General features: G+C 40.6%; 1 protein-coding gene across 4 annotated transcripts in view; it reads right to left on the reverse strand.

Moving 5' to 3' along the window:
- Positions 1-10,022, reverse strand: part of PDE6H (phosphodiesterase 6H) — a 186,692-nt gene that overhangs the window by 17,031 nt on the left and 159,639 nt on the right. The window contains exon 1 of one of the 4 annotated variants that reach the window (XM_086714017.1): positions 8,774-8,870. The exons of the other annotated variants lie outside the window; for them this stretch is intronic. The gene's annotated coding sequence lies outside the window, so the exon portion shown is untranslated. Of the gene's footprint in view, positions 1-8,773; positions 8,871-10,022 lie in introns of those variants that run through there. 4 annotated transcript variants of the gene reach the window in all.

A 10,022-nucleotide genomic window follows, 5' to 3' on the forward strand; every position in this document is an offset into this window, starting at 1 on the left:
GCCTTTGACAAAATCCAGCACCCTTTCTTAATAAAAACTCTTGAGAAAGTCGGGATAGAAGGAACATACTTAAAGATCATTAAAGCCATTTATGAAAAGCCCACAGCTAACATCATCCTCAACGGGGAAAAACTGAGAGCTTTTTCCCTGAGATCAGGAACACGACAGGGATGCCCACTCTCACCGCTGTTGTTTAACATAGTGCTGGAAGTTCTAGCATCAGCAATCAGACAACAAAAGGAAATCAAAGGCGTCAAAATTGGCAAAGATGAAGTCAAGCTTTCGCTCTTTGCAGATGACATGATATTATACATGGAAAATCCGATAGACTCCACCAAAAGTCTGCTAGAACTGATACATGAATTCAGCAAAGTTGCAGGATACAAAATCAATGTACAGAAATCAGTTGCATTCTTATACACTAACAATGAAGCAACAGAAAGACAAATAAAGAAACTGATCCCATTCACAATTGCACCAAGAAGCATAAAATACCTAGGAATCAATCTAACCAAAGATGTAAAGGATCTGTATGCTGAAAACTATAGAAAGCTTATGAAGGTAGTTGAAGAAGATATAAAGAAATGGAAAGACATTCCCTGCTCATGGATTGGAAGAATAAATATTGTCAAAATGTCAATACTACCCAAAGCTATCTACACATTCAATGCAATCCCAATCAAAATTGCACCAGCATTCTTCTCGAAACTAGAACAAGCAATCCTAAAATTCATATGGAACCACAAAAGGCCCCGAATAGCCAAAGTAATTTTGAAGAAGACCAAAGCAGGAGGCATCACAATCCCAGACTTTAGCCTCTACTACAAAGCTGTCATCATCAAGACAGCATGGTATTGGCACCAAAACAGACACATAGACCAATGGAATAGAATAGAAACCCCGGAACTAGACCCACAAACGTACGGCCAACTCATCTTTGACAAAGCAGGAAAGAATATCCAATGGAAAAAAGACAGTCTCTTTAACAAATGGTGCTGGGAGAACTGGACAGCAACATGCAGAAGGTTGAAACTAGACCACTTTCTCACACCATTCACAAAAATAAACTCAAAATGGATAAAGGACCTGAATGTGAGACAGGAAACCATCAAAACCTTAGAGGAGAAAGCAGGAAAAGACCTCTCTGACCTCAGCCGTAGCAATCTCTTACTCGACACATCCCCAAAGGCAAGGGAATTAAAAGCAAAAGTGAATTACTGGGACCTTATGAAGATCAAAAGCTTCTGCACAGCAAAGGAAACAACCAACAAAACTAAAAGGCAACCAACGGAATGGGAAAAGATATTTGCCAATGACATATCGGACAAAGGGCTAGTATCCAAAATCTATAAAGAGCTCACCAAACTCCACACCCAAAAAGCAAATAACCCAGTGAAGAAATGGGCAGAAAACATGAATAGACACTTCTCTAAAGAAGACATCCGGATGGCCAACAGGCACATGAAAAGATGTTCAGCGTCGCTCCTTATCAGGGAAATACAAATCAAAACCACACTCAGATATCACCTCACGCCAGTCAGAGTGGCCAAAATGAACAAATCAGGAGACTCTAGATGCTGGAGAGGATGTGGAGAAACGGGAACCCTCTTGCACTGTTGGTGGGAATGCAAACTGGTGCAGCCGCTCTGGAAAGCAGTGTGGAGGTTCCTCAGAAAATTAAAAATAGACCTACCCTATGACCCAGCAATAGCACTGCTAGGAATTTATCCAAGGGACACAGGAGTACTGATGCATAGGGGCACTTGTACCCCAATGTTCATAGCAGCACTCTCAACAATAGCCAAATTATGGAAAGAGCCTAAATGTCCATCAACTGATGAATGGATAAAGAAATTGTGGTTTATATACACAATGGAGTACTACGTGGCAATGAGAAAAAATGAAATATGGCCTTTTGTAGCAACGTGGATGGAACTGGAGAGTGTGATGCTAAGTGAAATAAGCCATACAGAGAAAGACAGATACCATATGGTTTCACTCTTATGTGGATCCTGAGAAACTTAAGAGAAACCCATGGGGGAGGGGAACAAAAAAAAAAAAAAAAAAAAAGAGGTTAGAGTGGGAGAGAGCCAAAGCATAAGAGACTGTTGAGAACTGAGAACAAACTAAGGGTTGATGGGGGGTGGGAGGGAGGAGAGGGTGGGTGATGGGTACTGAGGAGGGCACCTTTTGGGATGAGCACTGGGTGTTGTATGGAAACCAATTTGACAATAAATTTCATATATAAATAAAAAAAAAAAAAAAAAAAAAAATAAAACTTAAATATCATAAAATACTTTTTACAAATTATGTTTCATAGCTCTATAATCCTTGGTTCTTGATACTTTCTGACAGATGGGAAAATATTATTAATCATATACAGGAAAAGACTCAAAGGGCAGGTACTAAGTAATTAGAAAGTGATTAAAATTTTAGCTGTCCGATAAGCTCCTTACACAAATGCTAATCTCTAATCCTTCTTTAGTGTTTCTTAAAATACCTTTGAGTAGGAAGACAGACATCAGAGACACATTCCTTCCACATGTGGATTTTTCTAGTCTGAGATTCCATCTCTAATCAATACATAGTGGACTCCAGAGAGGAACACCCTAAATGTGAAGGAAGAAGTTACCTTCTCTTAATATCTTAATATCTCATCATATTATGCATTTTCCAGACCAACAGTGCAAATCTTAAAAAAATAACTTATTAAATAAAAATACAATACTCTCTTTCAGAAAATGGAGAAGAGGGAACAGTTATCAACTCATTTCATGAAGCCAGTTTGACCTTCATAAACTTTTTTAACACAAAAACCAAAGGTAGCAAAAAGGAAAAATACTGATCAATCTCTCTTATGAATTTAGATGTAAAAATCCTTAACAAAATATTATCAAATCAGATACAGAAGTACATAAAAATAGCACCCCATGATCAAGTGGATTTATTCCATGTATGCAAGACTATTTAAAACCCAACTAACATAATGCACTGTATCAACAGGCTAAAGAAGAAAAATCATATGATCATATCAATTGACACAGAAAATGCATTTGGCAAAACCCTGTGCCCATTTATGACAACTCTCTGCAAACTAGAAATAGGAACTCGTAAAGAGCATCTACCAAAAAACCCCTACAGTTAACCTCATACTTAATTGTGAAAGACTGAATGCTTTTTCTCTAAGATCAGGAACAAGTCAAGAATGTCTGCTCTCATGATTCTTATTCAACATGATACTGAAAGTTCTGGCCAATGCAATTAGGCATCAGAAAAATAGAAAGCATACAGCTTGGAAATAAAGAAACAGAACCTTCTATTTACAGATGACATGACTATCTACATAGAAAATCCTAAGGAATCTGTAATTTTAAAACTATCCTATAATTAATAAGTGAGTTCAGCAAGGTTGAAACATACTAGATTAATGCAGAAAAAATCAGTTGCATTTATATTTAACAATGAACAAATGGAAACTGAAACTTAAACAGTAGTGTCATTTGTCACTGCTCTAAAGACAATGAAATACTTAGGTGTAAATCTAACAAAGGATGCACAAGATTTGTATAATTAGAAACTATGAAATCGAATTAAAAAGAAACCAAAGCAGACCTAAATAGTTGAAAAAACATACCACGCTTATGGATTAGAAGACTCAACGTAGTAAAGATGTCAATCCTCACTTAATTGATCTATGTTTATTGCAATTCTTATCAAACTTTTAGCAAGGTTTTCTGGAGACATAGATAAGTTTATTCCAAAATGTATGGCCAAAACAAGTTTGAAAAAGAAGGAAGTAGGGTGGGAAGGAATCAGTCTTCCTGATGTTAAGGCTTGCTGTATAGCTACAGTAGTCAAGACAGTATGCTATTGACGGAGTGATAGACACACACATCAGTGAAACCAAGTAAAGAACCCAGGTGTAGACCCACACAAATATGCCCAGGTACTTCTTGACAAAGGTGCAAAAGCAATTAAATGGAGAAGGGATAGCCTGTCCAACAAATGGTTCTGGAGAATGAGTAGCTAAAGCTTGGGCAAATGGTGCTAAGCATGGATATTTTGTCCATGGACATCCATAAAGAAACAAAAAAAAAAAGTGAATCTTAATCTAAACCTCACACCTTATGCACCTAAAATTCCCACACCCAACCCACACACCTTGTCTAAAAACTATCTCAAAATGTATCACAGACTTAAATGTACAATGTAAATCTATGAACATTTAGGAAAAAAAATAGAAGAAAATCTTCAGGGCCTTGGACTAAGCAAAGAGGTCTTAGAGTTGCCAGCAAACGTACTTGGCGGGAAAAACTGATAGATGTGACATCATCAAAATTTAAAACTTTTGCTCCATGAAAAACTCTGTTAGGAGGATAAAAAGACAAATTACATGCTGGGAGAAAATATTTGCAAATTACATACCCAACAAAGGATTTGCATCTAGAATACACAAAGAACTCTCAAAGTTCAATATTCAAAAGGCAAACATTGGGGCGCCTGGGTGGCTGAGTCGGTTAAGCGGCCGACTTCGGCTCAAGTCATGATCTCGCGGTCCGTGAGTTCGAGCCCCGCGTCGGGCTCTGTGCTGACAGCTCAGAGCCTGGAGCCTGTTTCAGATTCTGTGTCTCCCTCTCTCTGACCCTCCCCTGTTCATGCTCTGTCTCTGTCTCAAAAATAAATAAACGTTAAAAAAAAAAAAACAAAAAAACAAAAGGCAAACATTCCCATTAGAAAATGGACAAAGAATACAAATAAACATTTCACTGAAGAGAATATACAAATGGCAATAAGCACATAAAAAGATGTTCACCATAATCACCCCTAAGGGAAATGCAAATTAAAACCACAATGAGGAGGAGTACCTGGGTGGCTCAGTAGGTTAAGCGTCCAGTGTCCGACTTCAGCTCAGGTCATAATCTCATGGTCTGTGAGTTTGAGCCCCACATCGGGCTCTATGCTGACAGCTCAGAGCCTGGAACCCACTTCAGATTCTGTGTGTCCCTCTCTCTCTGCCCCTCCCTTGCTTGTGCTCTCTCTCTCTCTCTCTCTCCCTCTGTCATGAAAAAATAAATAAACATTAAAAAAAAAAACCACAATGAGGAAATGAATCAGGTATGGACATCTGGGAGAAGAGGATTCCTACAGGGAGAGTAATTGCTGAAATAGGAATCTCCTTCTGATGTAAGGATTAGCAAGAGAGCAGGGACTGGAATGGAGAGAATAAAACAGTAGGGAAAGCAGTCTGGAGTGGTGCAAGGGGCCAGATCATGAGTGCATTAGTTATCTAATAACATAAAAATTGCCTCAAAATTTGGCAACTCATAGCAATAAACATTTGTTAATATCCCACGGTTTCTGAGGGTCTATCCGGGAGGAGTGGAGCTGGCTGGCTCCTGCTCAGTCTTTCATGAGGTGGCAGGCAAGCTTTCAGCCGGGGCTGCGGTCATCTGGAGCTGGAGGGTTCACTTCCAACAGAGCTCACACGCATGGCTGTTAGCAGAAATCCTCAGCTTCTCACCATGTCTTTCCTATGTCGCTTCAGTGTCCTTATGACATGTCACCTAGCTTCCCACAGAACAGGTGATCTAAGAGATAGAGAGGCACAGTGTCTTTTATAACATAGCCTCAGAACTATGTGATATAGTTCTAGTGATATAGCATCACTATATATCACTAAGTGATATAGCATCACTTCTGCCATGCTGTATTGGTCACACAGACCAACCCTGATCAGGGCTGGTATCAGGACCAACAGGGCCATCCTGGAGGGTGGTTACCACAATGAGAAAACCTGCTGGCCATGGTAAATGCTTCAATGTTAGTGTAAATGGGTAAAATGTGCCTAGAAGTTTCAGAAAGGAATGATCTGGTCATAAGAATGCTTTGTACTCTGACTACTTTGAAGACAATAACGCCTACAAGGAAACTGTTGCTTCCTTGCACTGCAGGCACGGTGAGAGGAGGACTAGGCTTCTAGCAGAGGAGGAGATGAGAAGTAGTCAGCAGCTTATATATTGAAAGTAGAGCTTTCATAAAACAGGATTTTCCTATGCGTGGCCAACTTCTCTTTTTATACTCTTTCAGGATGATCTCATCCTGAGGGTCTATCCAGGGTCTATGGTTTAAACCACTGTTTCTCAAACTTCACAATTTACCTGCAGAGTTTTTTAAAATAGATTCCTGACTCCAACCCTAGACATTCTGATATCATAGGCCTGCAGTTGACCTAAGAATTTGCATTTCTAACAAATTCCTGGGTGATGCCAATTTGCTGATCCACGGACCACACTTTGGGTAACTTGGTTTAAACTACTATCCCTAGCCTGATGAAGTATAAATCATTAGTTTAGAGTTGAAATCCGGGCATAGATATATATATCTGCCTGTCAAAAAATCGCCTCCTAGAAATAGCACAGGTTTTTCAAACTCAACACTGGATATGTCCAAATTCAGGCCATAATCTCCCCCCAAATGTTTATTCTTTCTTTCGTATTTTCTATCTCAGTTGATGGTACCCCCAAGGACATTGTTGCAAGAAACCCGTAAGTCCTCACTCCTCCTCATCTTCATCCTTGACACCCCTCCAATTACAAGGTCGTGCCAATTTTACCTAAGTATTTCTTGTATCCGACAGCCTCTGTCCATCCCTCCTGTGAACGCTCTAGTTCAGACCTAAACAGTCTCTAAACTGGTTTTGTTCCCATCCAATCCATCAACACAGCTACCAGAATAAACTATAGAATAAAATACAAAACTGTTCATGCGCCTCTTTTAGTCTCAACAGCTCTATTGTCACTGACAGGATCAAGACTATGTTCCATAAGAGATCTACTGTGATGTGAACCCTGTGCCTGCCCTGCTCTAGATACATTTCTTATCCTTATATAATGTTCACTTTGGAAGTCCAGCAACCTTGAGCTTCTTCTTTATAATTCCCTGGACATACCACACCATTTTAGGTTGCCACGCCACTGCTCATGGTCTCCCTTTCCTCAATTGCCTTGCCCTCCACTTCCAACCCTCCCCAATGCACCAATGTATACTACCCTTTGAGATTTAGCGTTGCAGTCACTTCCTCCAAGAAGACTCCTTTGATGTCCTTACTGACTTCTCTCATACTACCCCATGTACATTTCTTTTCCTAAGCATACATAAAAAATTTCATTTGTTTCTGTCTTCCTCACTACGTTGTTAGTAACATGAGGTCTAGGATTGTGCCTCAGGACTGTGTTTATCTCTGCTCCTGTGCACAGGTCCTGGGATATAGTCAGGAATTCTTAAGGGCTTGTCGAATTCGGAAATAAGCCTTTACGTCAAGGCTCTGAACCCCTGCAGAATGTAGTTCGCTGTGTCGTATATATAGAAGAAAGGAAGAAACAGAGAATTTGGTTTCAGTGATTCCCTGTGGACACACGACCTTGCTTATATTTGTATTCTTTCTTCGCCAAGGCAACGCTCTCACCAGAGGAAAGAGATGGAGTGGGGTGCATAATGTAGGCATTCCTGTCTAATTTAGACATATACATATCTACTAAAGAATTTTACTCAATGTCTTGCATGAGTCTGACAAGCATTATGCGAGCCACTCCAAGCATTACACGATACGAACGACACTGGCCTTTCCTCACACATTTTATATTTGGGTGGAGAGATAAGTCTAACGCTCAGAAAATAATTGCTTAACACAAAGCAGCGCTCACTAAAGATCTAAATTATAATTGTATAAACAGTGCACACTCTAGGGGAAAAAAAAATACAACACACTTGTCCTGGATCGGTGCTGGAAAGCTTCAAAGAAGAAGGAGTTACTATATAAGATATTTATATTTGAGATTTATGGATGCTGGTTGTGAGTACTTAGATGAAAATGCCTCTCTCCTACTTATTCTAATATGGGTTATGCAAAAATAAGTATCAAAATGTAAAGTTGGGGGGCGCCTGGGTGGCTCAGTCATTAAGCGCCTGACTCTTGATTTCAGCTCAGGTCATGATCCCAGGGTCATGGGATCGAGCCCCGCATCGGCCTCCACGCCAGGGGTGGAGTCTGCTTCGGATTCTCTCTAAAAATAAAAATAAAAAATTAATGTGGAAATGATGATGGTGATGATTTTCCTAGCCTCCACCATTTGTTGAGTATTGAGCACTTTTCTGAGGTGGAAACCTTGCTGGATGCTTTCTCACACGTTATTTCCAACCCTTCTAGCAATGCTGAAGGTGGACATCATTCCTCTTTCACAGATGAGAAAACTGAGGCTCAGAGAAATGAAAACCATGGCCCAAGGATCCACTGATGGGAAGACACAGAGCCAGGACCTCTGTCTGAACTGCAGCTCTACCCCCAGCCTGCTGTTGGTGCCTCGTGGGCACATTTGAAAATGGACAGCTCTCAGGGCAGAAAGTCTTCTCTGAGAGTCTATTGTCTCTACTTGTAGCCTCAGAGAAATACCTCTGTGCAAAAAGGGGAAGTTTTAAGTCTGCAGTCCTTTGTTGCTTTTTTTAGGCCCGTGGCAAAGGCACCGCCCCTTGGAAGATCTGCCTAGAATTTACCTTTCAGGCGGTGCTTATAACAACAAAGGAAAGCTGGAAAATACCTCCAAGTTTCCATCATTTTTTAAGAAATTCTTAGGCGGTTTTCCAAGTTCTGCTGATTTCGTTTGGCAGCACAGAGCTAAGGTCCTTAGACTGAGAGCATCCTTACCGCCACGACGGGCCTCGTCTTACATCTGAGGAAGCTTAGATATGGGGAAGGAAGTTTCGATGCATAACACACCTTCGTCAGCATGGGCTAGAAGCAGTGTCTCCCATCGTAGACTTCTTTGAAAAGACTCTTCATCGGTTTTCCCATCCGATAAATACAGGTGAACAATGAACTATGACGGAAGAAAAATGAGAAATGGGAATTTTGGATAGATCACTGCCCTGACTGCAATACCAAAGGATATTTTAGGAGAACATCACAGTTGTTCCCCAAGTTACTGAAAGTCCACTGCTATATCATCAAGAAGAGGCTTTAGGGGTGCCTGGGTGACTCAGTCCGTTGAACATCCAACTCTTGATTTTGGCTCAGGTCATGACCCTGGGGTCGTGGAATCTAGCTCCTTCCTCAGGCTCCACGCTGAGCACGGAGCCTGCTTAAGATCCTCTCTCTCTCTCCCTCTGCCTGTCTTCCCTGCTCATTCTCTCTCTCTCTCTCTCTCTCTCTCTAAAATTAAAAAGAAAGAGAGGCTTTAAGTTGGCAATTCTTAATCCTTTTGAGGTCATGGACTCTTTTTTTTTTTTTTTTTTTTTTTAAATTTTTTTTTAACGTTTATTTATTTTTGGGACAGAGAGAGACAGAGCATGAACGGGGGAGGGGCAGAGAGAGAGGGAGACACAGAATCGGAAACAGGCTCCAGGCTCTGAGCCATCAGCCCAGAGCCTGACGCGGGGCTCGAACTCACGGACCGCGAGATCGTGACCTGGCTGAAGTTGGATGCTTAACCGACTGCGCCACCCAGGCGCCCCGGTCATGGACTCTTTTGAGAATTTGATGAAAATTATGAATGCTCTCTCCTCCCCCAATAAATACATACACACTGCACACATACAAAATGATTTTACAGACACTTTCTAGTGGTGTCTATACCTTCTAATGTCCATACCTAGAGCAGTGCATTAAGAAAAATTGTGGAGTCACATTGGACTTGGCAGGAAAAAAAAAAAAGCCCTGTTTGACTCGTGACGTCTTCCCAAATATCATGAGAAATGGGTATGGCATGGAGACTATGAATCTACCATTCCCAATTTTTAAATCTTTCTTGTTCTAAATAATTTATTCTACCTATGTTATTTTTTAATTGTCTGTCTCCCCTAGAACATAATTTCCACAAGAGAATAGAGATTTTTGTCTGTTGTCTACTGATGTTTCAGTGGTGCCTAGAACAATAACTGGCAGAAAAAAGGTGCTCGACAAATGCTATTGAAAGAAGAAATGTGTCCCCTCTTGAGAATACTAAGCTACAAAATCTCTTCCCTGCAGA

Source organism: Puma concolor, chromosome B4 (genome assembly GCF_028749965.1).
Source record: "Puma concolor isolate L17-30 chromosome B4, mPumCon1.1.hap2, whole genome shotgun sequence".
Classification (NCBI taxonomy): Eukaryota; Metazoa; Chordata; class Mammalia; order Carnivora; family Felidae; genus Puma; species Puma concolor.